The sequence below is a fragment of the Carcharhinus amblyrhynchos genome, chromosome 2, assembly GCF_965287045.1.
Source record: "Carcharhinus amblyrhynchos chromosome 2, sCarAmb.v2.hapA, whole genome shotgun sequence".
Taxonomy (NCBI): Eukaryota; Metazoa; Chordata; class Chondrichthyes; order Carcharhiniformes; family Carcharhinidae; genus Carcharhinus; species Carcharhinus amblyrhynchos.
Genome location: NC_137325.1, coordinates 112,072,015 through 112,092,280, shown reverse-complemented (window position 1 = coordinate 112,092,280; position 20,266 = coordinate 112,072,015). Strand labels below are relative to the sequence as shown.

General features: G+C 44.4%; 1 protein-coding gene across 2 annotated transcripts in view; it reads left to right on the top strand.

Annotated features, from left to right (window-relative positions):
- The window catches only part of LOC145361441 (phosphatidylinositol 5-phosphate 4-kinase type-2 alpha), a 215,412-nt gene that overhangs the window by 107,255 nt on the left and 87,891 nt on the right, over positions 1-20,266 (top strand). The gene's annotated exons all lie outside the window — the stretch shown is intronic.

The window sequence follows — 20,266 nt, the reverse complement described above, 5'->3', positions numbered from 1 at the left end:
ATTGTATTTACTGGTTTAAGAATTCTGAGGGTGTGGTGAAAAGGCATTTGTGGACCAGCTTGCTTTAATTATCAAGGGGCCACACGGTGAAGCCTTCCATTGTTTGCTGGAGCTGAGAGAGAGAGAGCTAAGATTTTACCTGTTAAAAACCTGTTTAAAATAAGTTTAAAGCACTTTACTCTTTGTAGAACTGTTTAAAGCATTTATTTATTGTATTTACTGCTTTATGAATTCTGAGGGTGTGGTGAAAAGGCATTTGTGGACCAGCCTGCTTTAAATCAGCGCCAGGTTTAAAAGGAGGCCTGGTGTAGATAGCGGGCAGCGTCTGAGCGGGCAGCGGAGTGAGTGGGAAGCAGAGTGAGTTAATAGGGCTTAATATCAAAAAGGGCTTGGAGGAAAAAAGGCCAGGTGAGTTTGTTTGAAAAAAAACAAGGACAAAAAATTTTTTCAAAACTACTACAGCAAGAAACAAGGAAAAAAATTTTTTCCCCATAAAAAATTACAGTGAATAATGGAGGGGCATGTGATGTGTGGTTTCTGTATGATGTGGGAACTGGCGGACCCCAGGGTCCTTCCCAGTGACCATGTCTGCAGTAAGTGCAGGTTGCTGGAGGAGCTCCAGCTCAAGGTGGATGAGCTGGCCTCTGAGCTACAGACACTGAGGCTCATCAAGGGGAGAGAGGGTGCCCCTAGACTGGCTAAATCTAAGGGTCAGGGACAAAAGGGGGCTGCTGGGAGGAGGAGGAAGGGGGGTGAGGAGTGGAGGCCTCAGCCTCTTAATCTGCATAACAGGTTTGAGGTTCTTGCTTCCAGTCTGGAAGAGGACGAGGCAGGTGAGGTTGGTGAGCAAACTGCACACGGTACAGTGATGCAGCAGGACATAGGCAAAGAGAAGAGGAAAAGGAACGTAATAGTTATTGGGGATAGTGGGGTGAAGGGTATTGACACTGTCCTTTGTCACAATGACAAAGTGCACAGAAGGGTGTGTTGTCTGCCTGGTGCTCGGGTACAGGATGTCACAGCTGGGCTGCAGAGGAACCTGGAGTGGGAGGGTGAGAACCCGGTCGTTGTAGTACATGTGGGTGCCGGCGACGTAGGCAAAGTGTGGACTGAGGATCTGGGGAGGGAGTATGAGAAGCTGGGAATGGAATTAAAAAGTAGAACCGACAAGGTGGTCGTCTCTGGGCTACTGCCTGAACTGAGTGCAGATGGGCGTAGGGTTGACAGGATAAAGGAAGTGAATGGGTGGCTCAGGGATTGGTGTGGGAGGAATGGGTTCGAATTTATGGGGCATTGGCACCAGTATTGGGGTAGGTGGGACTTGTTCGGGCGGGATGGGGTTGGTCTGAATCGTGCTGGGACCAGAGTGTTGGCGAATCGAGTAAAGAGGACTGTAGACAGGGCTTTAAACTAATTAGGGGGGGGGGAGGGTGCGAGGGTAGGTGACGCTACGAGGCCTAAAGTTAAGGATAGGGTACAGGTAAGGGAAGAGGCCGAGGATGTCCCAATTGGTGGCGTTACGGCAAATAGGGTCCAGGTGAAGGCTGGGATGAAAGCGCTTTATCTGAATGCACGAAGCATTCGGAATAAAGTGGATGAGCTGGTGGCGCAGATCGACACAAATGGATACGATCTGGTGGCCATTACAGAGACGTGGCTGCAAGGTGACAGGGACTGGGAGATGAATGTACAGGGCTATCAAGTGTTTAGGAAGGATAGGCAGGAGGAAAGACGGGGTGGCATAGCTCTGCTGATTAAGGATAGTATCAAGGTGGTAGCAAGGGATGATATCGGAGCCAAAGAGCAGAACGTGGAATCGTTGTGGGTGGAGATTAGGAACAGCAAAGGGAGGAAGACGCTGGTGGGTGTCGTCTATAGGCCCCCGAATAATGATCTGGAGGTGGGGCGGGCTGTTAACACGCAAATAAGTGCGGCGTGCAGGAATGGGACGGCAGTAGTTATGGGAGATTTCAATCTGCATATTGATTGGTCGACCCATGTTGGACGAGGTGGGCTCGAGGAGGAGTTCTTGGAATGCTGCCGGGATAATTTCCTTGAACAGTGTGTGTTGGAGCCGACGAGGGAGCGAGCTATCTTGGATCTGGTGCTATGTAATGAGGCGGGTAGAATTAGGGACCTTGCGGTGAAGGATCCTCTTGGAGAGAGTGATCATTGTATGGTGGAGTTTCTGGTGCAGATGGAGGAGGAGAAAGTGGGTTCCCGGACACGCGTCCTTTGTTTGAACAGAGGGGAGTACGGTAGGATGAGAGAAGAATTGGCGAATGTGGACTGGGGGAGTGCGTTGGAAGGTAGGTCTGCTGAGGAGCAGTGGAGGATCTTTAAGGAGATCTTTCTTGGTGCTCAGCAGAAATTTATTCCGATGGTTAAAAAGGACAGTAGGAAGAGAGGTAATAAGCCGTGGATAACGAAGGAGGTGAAGGAAAGTGTTAAATTAAAAGCGGAGGAATTTAGAGTAGCTAAGAGCAGTGGGCGAGAAGAGGATTGGGAAGGTTTAAATGTCAACAAAGATTGACAAAGAAGTTGATAAAGGAGGGTAGGAGAAGCTATGAGGCTGGGCTAGCACTTAATATAAAAAAGGATAGCAAGAGTTTTTATAAATATATAAAAAGGAAGAGGCTGGCTAGGGTGAACGTTGGTCCTTTAGAGAATGAGAAAGGGGAGCTAGTGGTAGGGGATGGGGATATGGCTAAGGTCTTGAATAACTTTTTTGTTTCTGTCTTCACGGAAGAGGACGTGAATAATTTGCCGGGTGTTAGCGATGGAAAGGTGGTAGGAATGGAGGGTCTTAATGACATTACTGTTACTAGAGAGGTGGTGCTCGACAGACTGGAGGGGCTGATTGTGGACAAGTCCCCAGGACCGGATGGAATGCATCCGAGGGTTCTGAAAGAAATGGCGGAGGTTATAGTGGATGCCTTGGTGGTTATTTTCCAGACGTCGCTGGATTCCGGGGTCTTGGGCGCCGCACCTGTGCAAGGATATTTTGGCCCTGGAGGGAGTGCAGAGGAGGTTTACTAGGCTGATACCGGAGTTGAGGGGGTTGAGCTATGAGGAGAGGCTGAATAAACTAGGCTTGTACTCGCTAGAGTTTAGAAGAATGAGGGGAGATCTCATTGAGACGTATAAGATGATGAATGGGATGGATAGGATAGAGGTGGAGAGACTCTTCCCGCTCAAAAAAGACAGTAGGACTAGGGGGCACAGCCTCAAGATAAAGGGGAGGCGGTTTAGAACGGAGTTGAGGAGGAACTTCTTCACTCAAAGGGTGGTGAATCTCTGGAATTCTCTGCCCGTTGAAGTGGTGGAGGCTGCCTCGCTAAATATTTTTAAGAAGCGGGTTGATGGGTTTTTGATAAGAGAGGGGATTAAGGGTTATGGGGAGAGGGCGGGAAAGTGGAACTGAGCCACAACAGATCAGCCATGATCTTATTGAATGGCGGGGCAGGCTCGAAGGGCTAGATGGCCTACTCCTGCTCCTATTTCTTATGTTCTTATGTTCTTTTATGAATAATTGTTAAGATTATCGTTGTGTATACACTGCAGAGTAAATCCTGTGCTCCCAGTAGTTATTGTGCTCACTGGAATTACAGTTCAGAAATTCAGCATTAAAGTCCATCTCCAATCCATACCCTTTTTCCTCACTGGTAGCACGTCACTTTGCAACAATACAAATATATATTAGAACATATTCCTAGTAACTTGCAACAACTCAGCTTTTTATTCTTGTTCTTCGTAATGAAAAGATTGGCTTCCAATCTTAAGAAATGAAACAGAATAGTGGATATTTATGTTTTCCTTAATCTGCAACCATGGTGATTTTTCAAACTTCTCCCTGAGGATTCCTAAACATATTGACAAGCTCCCCAGTTTCTAGAAGAAACAATCGCTCAGATAAGAATAATGTCACTTGGCAGGAAACGTTATTTTTAGCATGCAGCAACAGATGTAACATGCTGGTAAGTGAACAAATGTAGGTGCTTGATAAGAGACTGATAGAAAACTGAAATCAAAGGCTGTCATCTTCTATATCTGTGATATGAGATGAAGGTACGCGAAATTGCCAGCTTCAACACACCACTTTCAGATGAATTCAATGCATTCTATGCCCAATGAGCAAGAGGTCAACAAGCGCACACCATCCACCCTGGAGGTCTCGGACAAGCCTGTATCTGGGGTCACCGTTGCAGATGCCTGAGCAGCCTTCTTGAAGGTCAACCTCTGGAAAGCGACGGGCCCGGATGAGGTACCCGGACGAGCACTCAGACCCTGTGCGAATCAGCTGGCGGGGGGTATTTGTAGACATCTTCGATCCCTCTTATCAATCTGAGGTCCCTACCTGCTTCAAGAAGACGTCCATCATCGCAGCACCAAAGAAAAGCCAAGCAGCATGCCTTAATAACTATCAGCTGGTGGTTCTAACATCCATCATTGTGGAGTGCTTCGAAAGGCTAGTCACGGTACAAATCAGTTCCAGCCTCCCAGAGTGCCTGGATCCACTGCAGTTCGCCTACCACCTCAACAGGTCCACACAGACGCCATCTCCCTGGCCCTACACTCAACCCTAGAGCAGCTAGGTAACAAAGAAACCTATGTCAGACGCCTATTTATTGACTGCGGCTCAGTCTTCAACACAATTATTCCTATGGAATACATCTCCAAACTCTGTGGCCTGGGCCTCAGCTCCTCCCTCTAACTGGATCCTGAACTTCCTAACCCACAGATCACAATCAGTAAGGATAGGCAACAACACCTTTTCCACAATCGTCCTCAACATTGATGCCCCACAAGGCTGTGTTCTCAGCCCCCTACTATGCTCCTTGCATGCCTATGATTTGTGTGGCCAAATTCTCCTCCAACACGCTTTTCAAGTTTTTTGCCGACGACACCACCTTAGTGGTTTGGATCTCAAACAATGATGAGGCAGAGTACAGGACAGATAGAGAATCTGGTGAACTGGTGCGATGGCAATAATCTCTCCCTCAGTGTCAACAAATGAAGGAGATAGTCATCAACTTCAGGAAGTGTAGTGGAGAACATGCCCCCCACCCCGTCCCCAATCTGCATCAATGAGGATAAAGTAGAAATGGTTGAAAGCTTCAAATGTTTAGGTGTCCAGATCACCAACAATTGTTCTGCTCCCTCCATGCTGACACTATAGTTAAGAAAGCCCACCAATGCCTCTACCTGCTCAGAAGACTAAGAAAATTTGGCATGTCAGCTACAAGTCTCACCAACTTTTTTACAGGTGTACCATAGAAAGCATTCTTTCTGGTTGTATCACAGCTTGGTATGTCTCCTGCTTTGCTCAAAACTGCAAGAAACTACAAAAGGTCATGAATGTAGCCCAATCCATCCCGCAAACCAGCCTTCCATCCGTTGACTCTGTTTGCACTTCCCACTGCCTCGGAAAAGCAGCCAGCATAATTAAGGATCCCACGCACTGCGGACATTTTCTTTTCCACCTTCTTCCGTTGGGGAGAAAGGTACAAAAGTCTGAGGTCACATACCAACCGACTCAAGAACAGCTTGTTCCCTGTTGCTGTCAGACTTTTGAATGGACCTGTCTTGCATTAAGTTGACCTTTCTCTATGCCCTAGTTATGACTGTAACACTACATTCTGCACTCTCTCATTTCCTTCTCTATGAACGGTATGTTTTGACTGCATAGCATGCAAGAAACAATACTTTTCACTGTATGCTAATACATGTGACAATAATAAATGAAATCAAGACATCACTGGTCCTTTAGCTAATCTGCTGTTGAAATAGCCACTCATGCCTGTCTTAACTCATACTCCAATGCTCTCCTGGCTGGCCTCCTAACTTCCACATTCCATTACTTTAAGCTCAGCCAAAACTAGGCTCCCTATACTCCAACTTGCAAAAATCCTCTCTGAACCATTACTTTGTATGGCTGCTCACCGATATCCACTCCTACTCCGCCAACAACTGTAAATTAAAATTCTCACCCTGGTGTTTAAATCTCTTGCACCGCCAGCCCACATATCTCCCATCTCTGCAAACTACAATCCTCCAAGAAACCTGCATTCTTCCCGTTCGAGGCTAGTGTCCATCATCGAAGGGCGTTTTGTCCTTGGTCCTGGCTGTGCAAAGACTAAGACCTGAAGTTTTCCCAAAATCTTCCACCTCTTTCTCATCTTTCAAGATCTTTTTCAAATCTACCATTTTAACCGAACTTGCAGCCACATTGCCTAATTTTTCCTTCTTTGGCTTAATATCAATTTTTGTTTAATTGCATATTTGTGAATTATCTTTGACCTTTTTCTTTATTTAAAAGTGCAGTGTAAACATAAGCTTTTATTGTGTGAATGTCAGCCACTTTGGGGCCAGACAGACAACATTCATTCTTTTTTCAATACTTAATTTAGTAATGGTGAACAATTGGCATCTATTTTTGACTGCTATATAAGGTACAATTTTATTTTCAGTTGTAAATTTGCCCATATTGGTTCTACCCTTTTGCATTTCTGCTTACCTATGTTCATCAATGTACTTCCAGAAATATTCTTGCTCATTTAAATTTGGGGTTGTTAGTCTTTTATACTGTATATGCCATGTATGTCAAAGTATAATGTATTTTCCATTTTATATTAACTTGTACTGTGGATGGAGCTATCTAGGTTATACTGTTCAGTTTCTCTGCATTTAGCTTCACTCCAGTTATTAGTATCTTTCCCTATTTGGCTTAGTCATCTTGTTTTGATTTTTGTTTTATATTTTGAGAACTGAGTGTCAACGCCAAGTTTATTTTGTAGTTGTGCACTTGAAGGTTTGAATCTATTCTTGATAAAATGGAACACTGAAGTAAAATCACCAGAAATTCAAATTTATGCACATGAGTAATGAGTATTGGTAAGAGGAATATTACAAGAACGTCGAAAAAATTATGAATCATTTGGAGAATTCAACCAAAATTGTACATTTCCTATTTTAAAATAAAAGGAAAGCAATCAATAAAGTTGGCAGAATGCTGAATCACATGCAAGAAAGTAAAAGTTCAATACAACAAACGTTGGAGGAATTAATGCAAAGCCGAAAAGGAGACCTAATCGGGTCGGAACATCAAACTGTCTCCAGTTTCGGACAGACGAAAAAGTTACTAGAAGCCTTGCAGATGGTGCAGCAATAATGGATTAATTTGAACTTTGGAATCAAAATGAGAAGCAAAGCTGGAGAGATTTGGGCTTTTGAGCCTTCAAAGCAGGTAACTTAAGAGGTGTTTTCGCAGATGAACAAAGTAGAAAAGCTATACAAGTAATTAAACACTTCAGGTAAATTATGAAAGCACTGTAAGGGGACATGAGAAGGTTAAAAGCAAGGGAAAGGCTGCATTTGTATAGCTCCTCAGCACATGCCAGCTCTCCATGATTTGATCAATACTAAAAGTGGAATCATTACTGTTATGGAGGAAAAGTGAAACTGAGAACCAATGCCAGAATGTTCTTTGTAAAATAACTGAATAACACATGGCATGGATGGCAATATAGTCAGGTTGAACACCTGATATTTTAAAATAACAGGATACGCTTGAGAATGTGTGGGCATGGACTGGATGGACGAACTAAACAATATCCCTTGTCCACATCCACTCATGAACAAGACATTTATTTTGTTCGTATTCGACCAAGTAATGACAGAATATAAATAGAGGGTGTGATTGGTCTAATTAATATTGCAAAATTAAATAGGCAATTCCACTTGCAAAATAGGTAATTGGCAAATGTACTTAACTCTGTTCATTTGATTTACCTTAATTGGCTACTGGTCTATTGATTAATGTGAGGTGGTGCATATAGGTGGGAAGAATAAGGAGGTCACACGCTGCCTGGATAATGAGTCTCCAAACATGGTAAAGGAACAAAGAGCTTTAGGGGAACAGATAGGCCCTTGGGTGTAATGAATAGAGAAGATGTATTTGATTTTTTAAATTTGATTTATTATTGTCATATGTATTAACATTGTTTCTTGTGTGCTATACAGACAAAACATATCATTCATAGGGAAGGAAACGAGAGTGCAGAATGCAGTGTTACAGACATAGCTAGGGTGTAAAGAAAGATCAACTTAATGCAAGCAAGTCCATTCAAAAGTAACGTAAGCCTACTTCTGACATTAATAAATGAACTTTAGAAAAACAGTGACTTGAGCCAAATAGCCTGTTTCCTTGCTGTGCATTCTGTGTCATTCTTTAAGCACGTGCCCTTGGCACGATGCATACCTTCACATAAGTGAATGAAAATAGAAGTTAGACAAGTAACAATTTCATCAGACCGTGTTGCTGCTAAAGATGATGAGTCCAGAAATGGATTTGAATGAATATGCCATTGTGTATCCTTGCTTCGATAGAACAGAACAAATCATTAATTCCAATTGCAATGACATGATTGATTCTCAACAAAAATGTGAGCAAATAATGGAGGAGATGGTAAAAGATTTAAAGAATGGCTAGTATGTATAAAGTTGATTATAAAATAGTCTTATCAAGCAAGTGTACCTGTTAGCTTATTCCAAGGTGTAGTATTTCACATTCTGAATTTATGATGGTGAGAAAGTCGTGGGTGAAGCACCTGAACATGGTTGGACCTAGGACAGTCCCCTGAAGAGCTCTTTGGGCTGAGATGAGTCAAACCAGTGGAGAGTCTCCCTCCTGATGAATTCAGTTTTGTCCATGTTTTGACCAGTGCTATCTTGTGGTGTTAGCAATTCTTGAGAGTATGATAAATATATAAGTCCCCTGGGCCGGATGGGATTTATCCTAGGATTCTCTGGGAGAACATAACATAAGAACATAAGAAATAGGAACAGGAGTAGGCCAACTAGCCCCTTGAGCCTGCCCCGCCATTCAACAAGATCATGGCCGATCTGTCGTGGCTCAGCTCCACATTCCCGCCCTCTCCCCATAACCCTTAATCCCCTCGCTTATCAAAAACCCATCAACCTGCGTCTTAAAAATATTTAGCGAGGCAGCCTCCACCACCTCAACGGGCAGAGAATTCCAGAGATTCACCACCCTTTGAGTGAGGAAGTTCCTCCTCAACTCCATTCTAAACCGCACCCCCTTTATCTTGAGGCTGTGCCCCCTAGTCCTACTATCCTTTCTGAGTGGGAAGAGTCTCTCCACCTCTCTCCTATCCATCCCATTCATCATCTTATACGTCTCAATGAGATCTCCCCTCATTCTTCTAAACTCTAACGAGTACAAGCCTAGTTTATTCAGCCTCTCCTCGTAGCTCAACCCCCTCAACTCCGGTATCAACCTAGTAAACCTCCTCTGCACTCCCTCCAAGGCCAAAATATCCTTGCGTAAGTACAGCGCCCAAAACTGCACACAATACTCCAGCTGCGGCCTCACCAATGCCCTATACAGCCGCAGCAAGACCTCCCTACTTTTATATTCAGTTCCCCTCGCTATGAAGGCCAGCATCCCATTCGCCTTCCTGACCACCTGCTGCACCTGCAGGCTGAGTTTTTGCGACTCATGCACAAGGACCCCGAGGTCCCTCTGCACCGTCGCCTGCTGCAGTTTTTCGCCACGTAATAGTCCTTCCTACCATTATTTCCTGGCCCATTTGCCCAGCCTATCTAGATCCTTCTGCAGACTCTCCACACCCTCCGCGCAATTTGCCGTTCCACCAATCTTGGTGTCATCAGCTGAGATTGCAGAGCCTTTGACTTTGATCTTTATGTTGTCATTGGCTACAGGTGTAGTGCCAGAAGACTGGAGGATAGCAAATGTTGTCCCCATGTTCAAGAAGGGGAGTAGAGACCATCCTGGGAATTATAGACCGGTGAGCCTTACTTCTGTTGTGGGCAAAGTTTTGGAAAGGATTATAAGAGATAGGATTTATAATCATCTAGAGAGAAATAATTTGATTAGGGATAGTCAACATGGTTTTGTGAAGGGTAGGTCGTGCTTCACAAACCTTATCGAGTTCTTTGAGAAGGTGACCAAAGAGGTGGATAAGGGTAAAGCAGTTGACGTGGTGTATATGGATTTTAGCAAAGCATTTGATAAGGTTCCCCATGGTAAGCTACTGCAAAAAATACGGATGCATGGGATTGAGGGTGATTTAGCAGTTTGGATCAGGAATTGGCTAGCTGATAGAAGACAGAGGGTGGTAGTTGATGGGAAATATTCAACCTGGAGTTCAGTTACTAGTGGTGTACCGCAGGGATCTGTTTTGGGGCATCTGCTGTTGGTCATTTTTATAAATGACCTAGATGAGGGTGTAGAAGGATGGGTTAGTAAATTTGATGACACTAAAGTCTGAGGAGTTGTAGACAATGAGGATGGATGTTACAGTTTGCAGAGGGACATAGATAAGCTGCAGAGCTGGGCTGAGAGGTGGCAAATGGAGTTTAATGCGGAAAAGTGAGGTGATTCACTTTGGAAAGAGTAACAGGATTACAGAATATAGGGCTAATGGAAGGATTCTTGGTAGTTGTCGACAAGCAGAGAGATCTCTGTGTAAGTGTGCATAGTTCCCTGAAAGCAGGCCCCCAGGTTGATAAGGTGATTAAGAAGGCGTACGATGTGTTAGCTTTTATTGGTAGAAGAATTGAATTTCAGAGCTGTGAGATCATGTTGCAACTGTATGAAACGCTGGTGCGGCCGCACTTGGAGTATTGCGTACAGTTCTGGTCGCCGCATTATAAGAAGGGTGTGGAAGCATTGGAAAGGGTGCAGAGGAGGTTTACCGGGATGTAGCCTGGTATGGTGGGAAGGTCTTATGAGGAAAGGCTGAGGGACTTGAGGTTATTTTCATTAGAGAGAAGAAGGTTACGAGGTGACCTAATTGAGGCATGCAAGATGATCAGAGGATTAGATAGGGTGGACAGTGAGAGCCTTTTTTCCTTGGATGGTGATGGCTAACACGAGGGGACGTAGTTTTAAATTGAGGGGTGATAATTATAGGATGATGTCAGAGGTAGGTTCTTTACTAGAGGGTAGTAAGGTCGTGGAATGCCCTGCCTGTAGCAGTTGTGAACTCGCCAACTTTAAGGGCGTTCAAATGGTCATTGAATAGGCGTATAGGTAATATTGGAATAGTTTAGGTTAGAGTGTCATTAGATTCGTTCCACTGGTCGGCGCAACATCGAGGGCCGAAGGGCCTGTACTGCGCTGTAATGTTCTATGTTCTGTCTTGAGGTCAGGAACTAAGTGGGCCCGGAATCCAAAGTGAGTGTGCTCTTGTTGTGCAAGTGCCATTTTAACATCGACAACGCATTCTATTGCTTTGATCATCAAGAGTAGACTGATGGAGTAAGAATTGGTCAGGTTAACAGCTTGAATTTGTATAGGAGATACTTGGGCACATTTCCACATTGTCGGGTAGATAAGTGTTTTAGCTGTACTGAAACAAAATGACTCAAGTTGTGGCTTGCTCTGCAATATAAGTTTTCAATATTACTGCTTCTACGTTGTCAGGGCCATGACCTTTCCGTGTCCAATGCCTTCAGCTGTTTCTTTATCAGTTGGAGTGAATCCAGTTGGCTGATACTGGGGTTCTCAGCAGGAAGCTGAGATGGATCATCCACTCAGCTTTTCTGACTGGAGTTAGTTGAAAATGCTTCTGTCTTATCTTTTGCATTGACATACTGGGCTCCCTCATCATTGAGGATGGGTATTTTGTTGGAACCCGTCCTCTAATTGTTTGATGCCCATCACCAATAATGACTGGATATGGTAGGATTGCAGAGCATCAAGCTTATCCTTTGGTTATGGGATCACTTGGTTCTGGCTATCATATGCTGTCTCTGCTGTTTATCAAGCATGTTGTAACTTCACCATGTTGGCACTTCATTTTTAGGCATGATTGTTGCAGATCTTGGCATGTTCCCCTGCATTCCTCATTGCCCGCCTTGGTTTGGTATAGCTTGTATTGTGTTGGATTTATGAATCCATGTCATTAATGTCAATTCAAAATGGGGATATCTGGGCACCCAACTCAGTAATTGCACTCGCCCTAATAAAACTTCTGAAAGAATCTGTTGTTTCCTGCCCTTGAAAGAACGCCCATATGTTGGTCTGAATTTCCCCACTAGTTTACGCTTAACTGGTAAGATTTTGGCAAGAACCTTTACACGTGGTTTTTGGAAGTCACGGCATATTGAAGCACTTTCCATTGTCCATTTGGAATATTGTTTCCTCAGACTTCAGGGAGACTGAACTTCACTTCTGCATCTGTGTAGCACTGTTTAATGGGTTATTAATATAACAGCTATCAACCTTGCTCCTTGGTTGACACGTAGGTAGATGCCTGGATCTGTGCTCTCACCCTTTGGGCATGATGTTAGCCTGTTTTCAAAATGCCAGGACCTCCCCCAGTTTCCACTGAATCCCCCACCATGGTTTTCAAATCTCATCCTAAATTTCTTGGCAATTTAGAAGCGGCTGTTTTCGATTCTGTTGGTAAAAAAGAGTGACAAAAACCTATTTTGAGCTTATTTCAACCCAGGTGTAATCATTAAAGGCTTACATGGATCACTATCAGGCAGCGTAATAAATGGATTATTTCCTTATGGAAAATTAACTACTGTTTATGAGGACCGTGATGCAGCATTGTATCATTGTTTGTGTTGCACATTTCTGTAGGTAAACATAGAATCTAGAAGTAGGAGAAGGCCATTTGGCCCTTCATGCCTGCTCTGCCATTCACTATGACGATGGCTGATCATATTCAATATCTTGATTTTCACCACCCCCCCCCCCCCCCCCTTACATCCCTTGATCCCATTACCCCATGAGCTATGTTTAATTCCTTCTTGAAATCACAACATTTTGGCCTCAACTACTTTCTGTGGTAGTGGATAAGAACATAAGAAATAGGAGCAGGAGTAGGCCAACTAGCCCTTCGAGCCTGCCCCGCCATTCAATAAGATCATGGCTGATCTGTCGTGGCTCAGTTCCACATTCCCGCCCTCTCCCCATAACCCTTAATCCCCTCTCTCATCAAAAACCCATCAACCCGTGTCTTAAAAATATTTAGCGAGGCAGCCTCCACCACTTCAACGGGCAGAGAATTCCAGAGATTCACCACCCTTTGAGTGAAGAAGTTCCTCCTCAACTCCGTTCTAAACTGCCCCCCCTTTACCTTGAGGCTGTGCGCCCTAGTCCTATTATCCTTTCTGAGCGGGAAGAGTCTCTCCACCTCTATCCTATCCATCCCATTCATCATCTTATACGTCTCAATGAGATCTCCCCTCATTCTTCTAAACTCTAACTAGAGTACAAGCCTAGTTTATTCAGCCTCTCCTCATAGCTCAACCCCCTCAACTCCGGCATCAGCCTAGTAAACCTCCTCTGCACTCCCTCCAAGGCCAGAATATCCTTGCGTAAGTACGGCGCCCAAAACTGCACACAGTACTCCAGCTGCGGCCTCACCAATGCCCTATACAGCCGCAGCAAGACCTCCCTACTTTTATATTCAATCCCCCTCGCTATGAAGGCCAGCATCCCATTCGCCTTCCTGACCACCTGCTGCACCTGCAAGCTGTGTTTTTGCGACTCATGCACAAGGACCCCGAGGTCACTCTGCACCGTCGCCTGCTGCAGTTTTTCTCCACGTAAGTAATAATCCTTCCTACCATTATTCCTACCAAAGTGGACCACCTCGCACTTGCCAACATTAAATTCCATTTGGATTCTGCACATTCACCACTCACTAGGTGAAGAAATTTATCCTCGCCTCAGGTTTACCCTCAACTATGACCCCTAGTTCTTGACTCCCCCTGCTATTGGAAACATTCTGAATCTACCCTGTCTGACCCTGTTAGAATTTTATAAGTTTCTGAGATCCCTTCTCACTCTTTTAAACTCCAGCAAATATAATCCTTAACTGACTTAATCTCTCCTCATGTGACAGACTTGTCATGCCAGGAATCAGCCCGGTAAACTTTTGCTGTACTATCTGCTATGGCAAGGACATCCTTCTCATATAAAGACACCAAAACTGCACACAATAGTCCCGATATGGCCTCACCAATGTCCTATACAATTGCAGTAAAACAGCTCTATTTTTATACTCAACACCTCTCACTTTGAAGGCCAATAAACCATTTTTCGCCTTTACTGCCTCGTGTACCTGCATGCTTATAAGATGATGTGTTGTTGAATTATACATTGGGTCTTTTAAACAGAAACAAAACTATTTACAAAATTTTGACTTGAAAATTGTTTACAAAGAATCATGGAAAAGTCAGCTCAGTGTTGTAAAGAGAAAGACCAATGACACTAGTTCAATCCCTGTCCTGGCTGAGATTATTCTTGAGGCTTGTTTCTTCACTTTGCCCCATTCTGATATTGTGCTATGAGCCAAAGTTAGCAATCCTCAGACAGCAAGGATGCTACATAGGAAGAGAGATGAGCAAAATGTCTGACAGTATTGGAAATTTAAGAGATCTTAGTGGGTTGTGAAAGTGTGAGCCAAAGGCTATAATCTGTGACATATTGGTATTATTTTAAGAAATTGTTGCCCTTTAAGTGGCATGGTGACACAGTGGTTAGTACTGCAGCTCATAGTCCCAGGAACCTGGGTTCAATTTCCAGCTTGTGTGGAGTTTGCACATTCTCCCGTGGTTTTGGTTTCCTCCGGGTGTTCCTGTTTGCTCCCACAGTCCAAAGATGTGCGGGTCAGGTGGATTGGCCGTGCAAAATTGCTCTTCAGTGTCAGGGGGACTAGCTAGGGTAAATGTATGGGATTATGGGGATAGGGGCTGGATGGGATTGTGGTCGATGCAGACTCAATGGAACAAATGGCCTCCTTCTGCACTGTATGATTCTAAGTGCTCCAGATGAAGAAGAACTTCCAGCCTGTAAAGATAAACGGCAGGGAACTCATTCTTAACTTGGAGAGAAAGGAATAGAGAATGAGAAGAGATATGATGGAAAATAATCACTAGTACTGTTGTGTGCTTTGTTGCAGTTAAAGACACGACTACTGTTGGTTAATAATCTTGACTTGCTTTAACCATTACACCCTGGTGTGTGAGTCCAGTCGACCACTAGACCCTAGGCCTGCTTCAGCTTATTAAAAGGATCTTAAAACCAAAGCATTTTATCAATTAAATAAGAAACATTGCAAATGTGACACCTAGCAGGAAGACGCCGGTGGGTGTCGTCTATAGGCCCCCGAATAATGATCTGGAGATGGGGCGGGCTGTTAACGCGCAAATAAGTGCGGCGTGCAGGAATGGGACGGCCATAGTTATGGGGGATTTCAATTTGCATATTGATTGGTCGACCCATGTTGGACGTGGGGGGCTCGAGGAAGAGTTCTTGGAATGCTGCTGGGATAGTTTCCTCGAACAGTGTGTGTTGGAGCCGACGAGGGAGCGAGCTATCTTGGATCTGGTGCTATGTAATGAAGCGGGTAGAATTAGGGACCTTGTGGTGAAGGATCCTCTTGGGGAGAGTGATCATTGTATGGTGGAGTTTCTGGTGCAGATGGAGGAGGAGAAAGTGGGTTCCCGGACACGCGTCCTTTGTTTGAATAGAGGGGAATACAGTAGGATGAGAGAAGAATTGGCGAATGTGGACTGGGAGAGCGCGTTGGAGGGAGGGTCTGTTGAGGAGCAGTGGAGGATCTTTAAGGAGATCTTTCTTGGTGCTCAACGGAAATTTATTCTGATGGTCAAAAAGGATAGTAGGAGGAGAGGTAATAAGCCGTGGATAACGAAGGAGGTGAAGGAAAGTGTTAAACTAAAAGCGGAGGAATTTAGAATCGCTAAGAGTAGTGGGCGAGAAGAGGATTGGGAGAGGTTTAAATGTCAACAAAGATTGACAAAGAAGTTGATAAGGAAGGGTAGGAGAAACTATGAAGCTGGGCTAGCGCTTAATATAAAAAAGGATAGCAAGAGTTTTTATAAATATATAAAAAGGAAGAGGCTGGCTAGGGTGAATGTTGGTCCTTTAGAGGATGAGAAAGGGGACCTAATGGTAGGGGATGGGGATATGGCTAAGGTATTGAATAACTTTTTTGTTTCTGTCTTCACGGAGGAGGACGTGAATAATTTGCCGGGTGTTAGCGATGGAAAGGTGGTAGGACTGGAGGGTCTTAATGACATTACTGTTACTAGAAAGGCGGTGCTCGACAGACTGGAGGGGCTGATTGTGGACAAGTCCCCAGGACCGGATGGAATGCATCCGAGGGTTCTGAAAGAAATGGCGGAGGTGATAGTGGATGCCTTGGTGGTTATTTTCCAAACGTCGCTGAATTCCGGGGAAGTGCCGGATGACTGGAAAACGACTAATGTTACGCCGTTGTTTAAGAAGGGTGACAGGCAAAAGGCGGGGAATTATAGGCCGGTTAGTTTAACGTCTGTGGTAGGTAAAATGTTAGAATCTGTCATTAAGGAGGAAATTGCGAGGCATCTTGAAGGGAATTGCTTGATAGAGCAGACGCAGCACGGTTTCATTAAAGGGAAGTCGTGTCTGACAAATTTACTGGAGTTCTATGAGGATGTGTCTAGGGCGGTGGATAGAGGAGAGCCGGTGGATGTGGTCTTTCTAGATTTTCAGAAGGCGTTTGACAAAGTGCCTCACAAGAGGTTATTGCAGAAGGTCGAGGGACATGGAGTTGGGGGTAGGGTGTTAGCGTGGATAGAGGATTGGTTGTCAAATAGGAGGCAGAGAGTGGGGGTCAACGGGTGCTATTCGGATTGGCGGATGGTGACTAGTGGAGTGCCCCAGGTGTCGGTGCTGGGGCCTCAGCTTTTTACCATTTATATAGATGATCTGGAGGAGGGAACCGAGTGTAGAGTGTCGAAATTTGCTGATGACACCAAGATTGGGGGAACGGCAAATTGTGCGGAGGGTGTGGAGAGTCTGCAGAAGGATCTAGATAGGCTGGGCGAATGGGCCAGGAAATGGCAAATGGAATTTAATGTTGGCAAGTGTGAGGTGGTCCACTTTGGTAGGAAGAATGGTAGGAAGGACTATTACTTACGGGGCGAAAAACTGCAGCAGGCGACGGTGCAGAGGGACCTCGGGGTCCTTGTGCATGAGTCGCAAAAACCCAGCTTGCAGGTGCAGCATGTGGTCAGGAAGGCGAATGGGATGCTGGCCTTCATCGCGAGGGGGATTGAATATAAAAGTAGGGAGGTCTTGCTGCAGCTGTATAGGGCATTGGTGAGGCAGCAACTGGAGTACTGTGTGCATTTTTGGGCGCCACACCTGCACAAAGATATTTTGGCCTTGGAGGGTGTGCAGAGGAGGTTTACTAGGCTGATACCGGAGTTGAGGGGGTTGAGCTATGAGGAGAGGCTGAATAAACTGGGCTTGTACTCGTTAGAGTTTAGAAGAATGAGAGGAGATCTCATTGAGACGTATAAGATGATGAATGGGATGGATAAGATAGAGGTGGAAAGACTCTTCCCGCTCAAAAAAGACAATAGGACTAGGGGGCACAGCCTCAAGATAAAAGGGGGGCGGTTTAGAACGGAGTTGAGGAGGAACTTCTTCACTCAAAGGGTGGTGAATCTCTGGAATTCTCTGCCCGTTGAAGTGGTGGAGGCTGCCTCGCTAAATATTTTTAAGACGCGGGTTGATGGGTTTTTGATAGGAGAGGGGATTAAGGGTTATGGGGAGAGGGCGGGAAAGTGGAACTGAGCAGCGACAGATCAGCCATGATCTTATTGAATGGCGGGGCAGGCTCGAAGGGCTGGATGGCCTACTCCTGCTCCTATTTCTTATGTTCTTATGTAAACTGAAGTGTTAACAGAAGTGATTCATTTGGGGTGGTACGTGTAAGAATACCACTTCTTCAGTTTTGCAGGATTTAAAATCCCTTCCTTCTAAATTTCACTAATATCCATTTTTTCTTTTAGCTCTGACCTAGTATGCAAATAGTTACAACATGATTCTGCATTATTTTTGTATTCAATGAAATGCTATTTTCAGCAACTTTGTGAATAACATGCTGGTAAAATTTCATCTGTGATTATGGCTGTTGTTTATTTATATGGCCTGTTTCTGTTGTTGCTGAAAAGACAGCATATTGCCAAAGATTTTAGTTTTGTACTCAACAGGACAAATGCAAGAACGCCAAATTTCAAACGATATTAATTTATACTACAGGAGAAAAAGTGCTGATTGGTTAGCAGGTTGATTCTAGCTGAAGTATTGCCATGAAGAAAACAATGTGGAGCAACAGGTCTCAAGCTCCTGCATAACTAAATGTAGTTAATAGCACACTCAGGATTATTCAGCAAGTGCTGCCCAATTGTGGAATCCCATTTAACAGCAGATTTTGTTTTTAGATTTTTCAAGCGTAGGCTGGTTGGACAGAGTCTGTACTCCATCTGCAACAAACAACCAAAAGAGCTATGATAAATAAAAGCAAAATACTATGGATGCTGGAAGTCTGAAATAAAAACACTAAAGTTCTGGGAATATTCAGCAGGACTGGACAGCATCTGTGGAGAGAGAAACAAAATTAATATTTCGGGTCCATATAATTCTTTTCAGAGTTAAAGAGAGAGAGAAATATGATGGATTTTATACTGTGTAAGAAGGGGGAAAGGACAAAAGGTTGGGGATAGATGGGAGCTCAGAGGTTTAACAAAGATACCAAAGGCACATGGCACAAGTCAAAATGTATTAACAGGCGTGTTAAAGACTAAAGAAGGTGCTGATAGTGGCATAAAGGTAAGGTAGCAGAATGTGTGAACAGCAGAAACATTGTTTGCTTCAGTCAGCCATTTATTGGGATGCATGGCCCATGTACCTGGCATTGTACTAGCTTTGGAATTCATACACAAAGTTGCTCAATTGTATGGTAAGCAGAACAGAATCTACATAGAACATTACTGCGCAGTACAGGCCCTTCGGCCCTCGATGTTGCACTGACCAGTGGAACCAATCTAATGACCCTCTAACCTAAACTATTCCAATATTATCCAGATGCCTATCCACTGACCATTTGAATGCCCTTAAAGTTGGCGAGTCCACAACTGCTGCAGGCAGGTCATTCGAAGACCTTACTACCCTCTGAGTAAAGAACCTACCTCTGACATCCGTCCTATAATTACCACCCCTTAATTTAAAGCTATGTCCCCTTGTGTTAGCCATCACCATCCGAAGTAAAAGGCTCTCACTGTCCACCCTATCCAATCCTTTGACCATCTTGTATGCCTCAATCAGGTCACCTCGTAACCTTCTTCTCTCTAATGAAAATAACCTCAAGTCCCTCAGCCTTTCCTCATAGACCTTCCCACCATACCAGGCAACATCCTGGTAAACCTCCTCTGCACCCTTTCCAATGCCTCCACATCTTTCTTATAATGCGGCGACCAGAACTGTACGCAATACTCCAAGTGCAGCCGCACCAGAGCTTTGTACAGTTGTAACATGACCTCACGGCTCTGAAATTCAACCCCTCTACCAATAAAAGCTAACACACTGTACGCCTTCTTAACAACCTTATCAACCTGGGTGCCAACTTTCAGGGAGCTATGCACATGTACCCTGAGATCCCTCTGCCCGTCCGCAGTACTAAGAGTCCTTCTATTAGCCCTATATTCTGTACTCCCGTTATTCTTACCAAAGTGAATCACCTCACACTTTTCCGTATTAAACTCCATCTGCCACCTCTCGGCCCAGCTCTGCAGCTTATCTATGTCCCTCTGCAAACTGTAACATCCATCCTCACTGTCTACAACTCCTCCAACTTTGGTGTCGTCAGCAAATTTACTAATCCATCCTTCTACACCCTCATCTAGGTCATTTATAAAAATGACCAACAGCAGATGCCCCAAAACAGATCCTTGAGGTACACCACTTGTAACTGCACTCCAGGTTGAATATTTCCCATCAACTACCACCCTCTGTCTTCTATCAGCTAGCCAATTCCTGATCCAAACTGCTAAATCACCCTCAATCCCATGCATCTGCATTTTCTGCAATAGCCTACCATGGGGAACCTTATCAAACGCTTTGCTAAAATCCATATACACCATGAAGAACTGTCTTACCCTTATCCACCTCTTTGGTCACCTTTTCAAAAAACCGTGTTGACTATCCCTAATCAATTTATTTCCCTCTAGATGATTATAAATCCTATCCTTTATAATTCTTTCCAAAACTTTGCCCACAACAGAAGTAAGGCTCACCGGTCTATAATTCCCAGGATGGTCTCGGAACAAGGGGACAACATTTGCTATCCTCCAGTCTTCCGGCACTATACGTGAAGCCAATGACGACATGAAGGTCAAAGCCAAAGGCTCT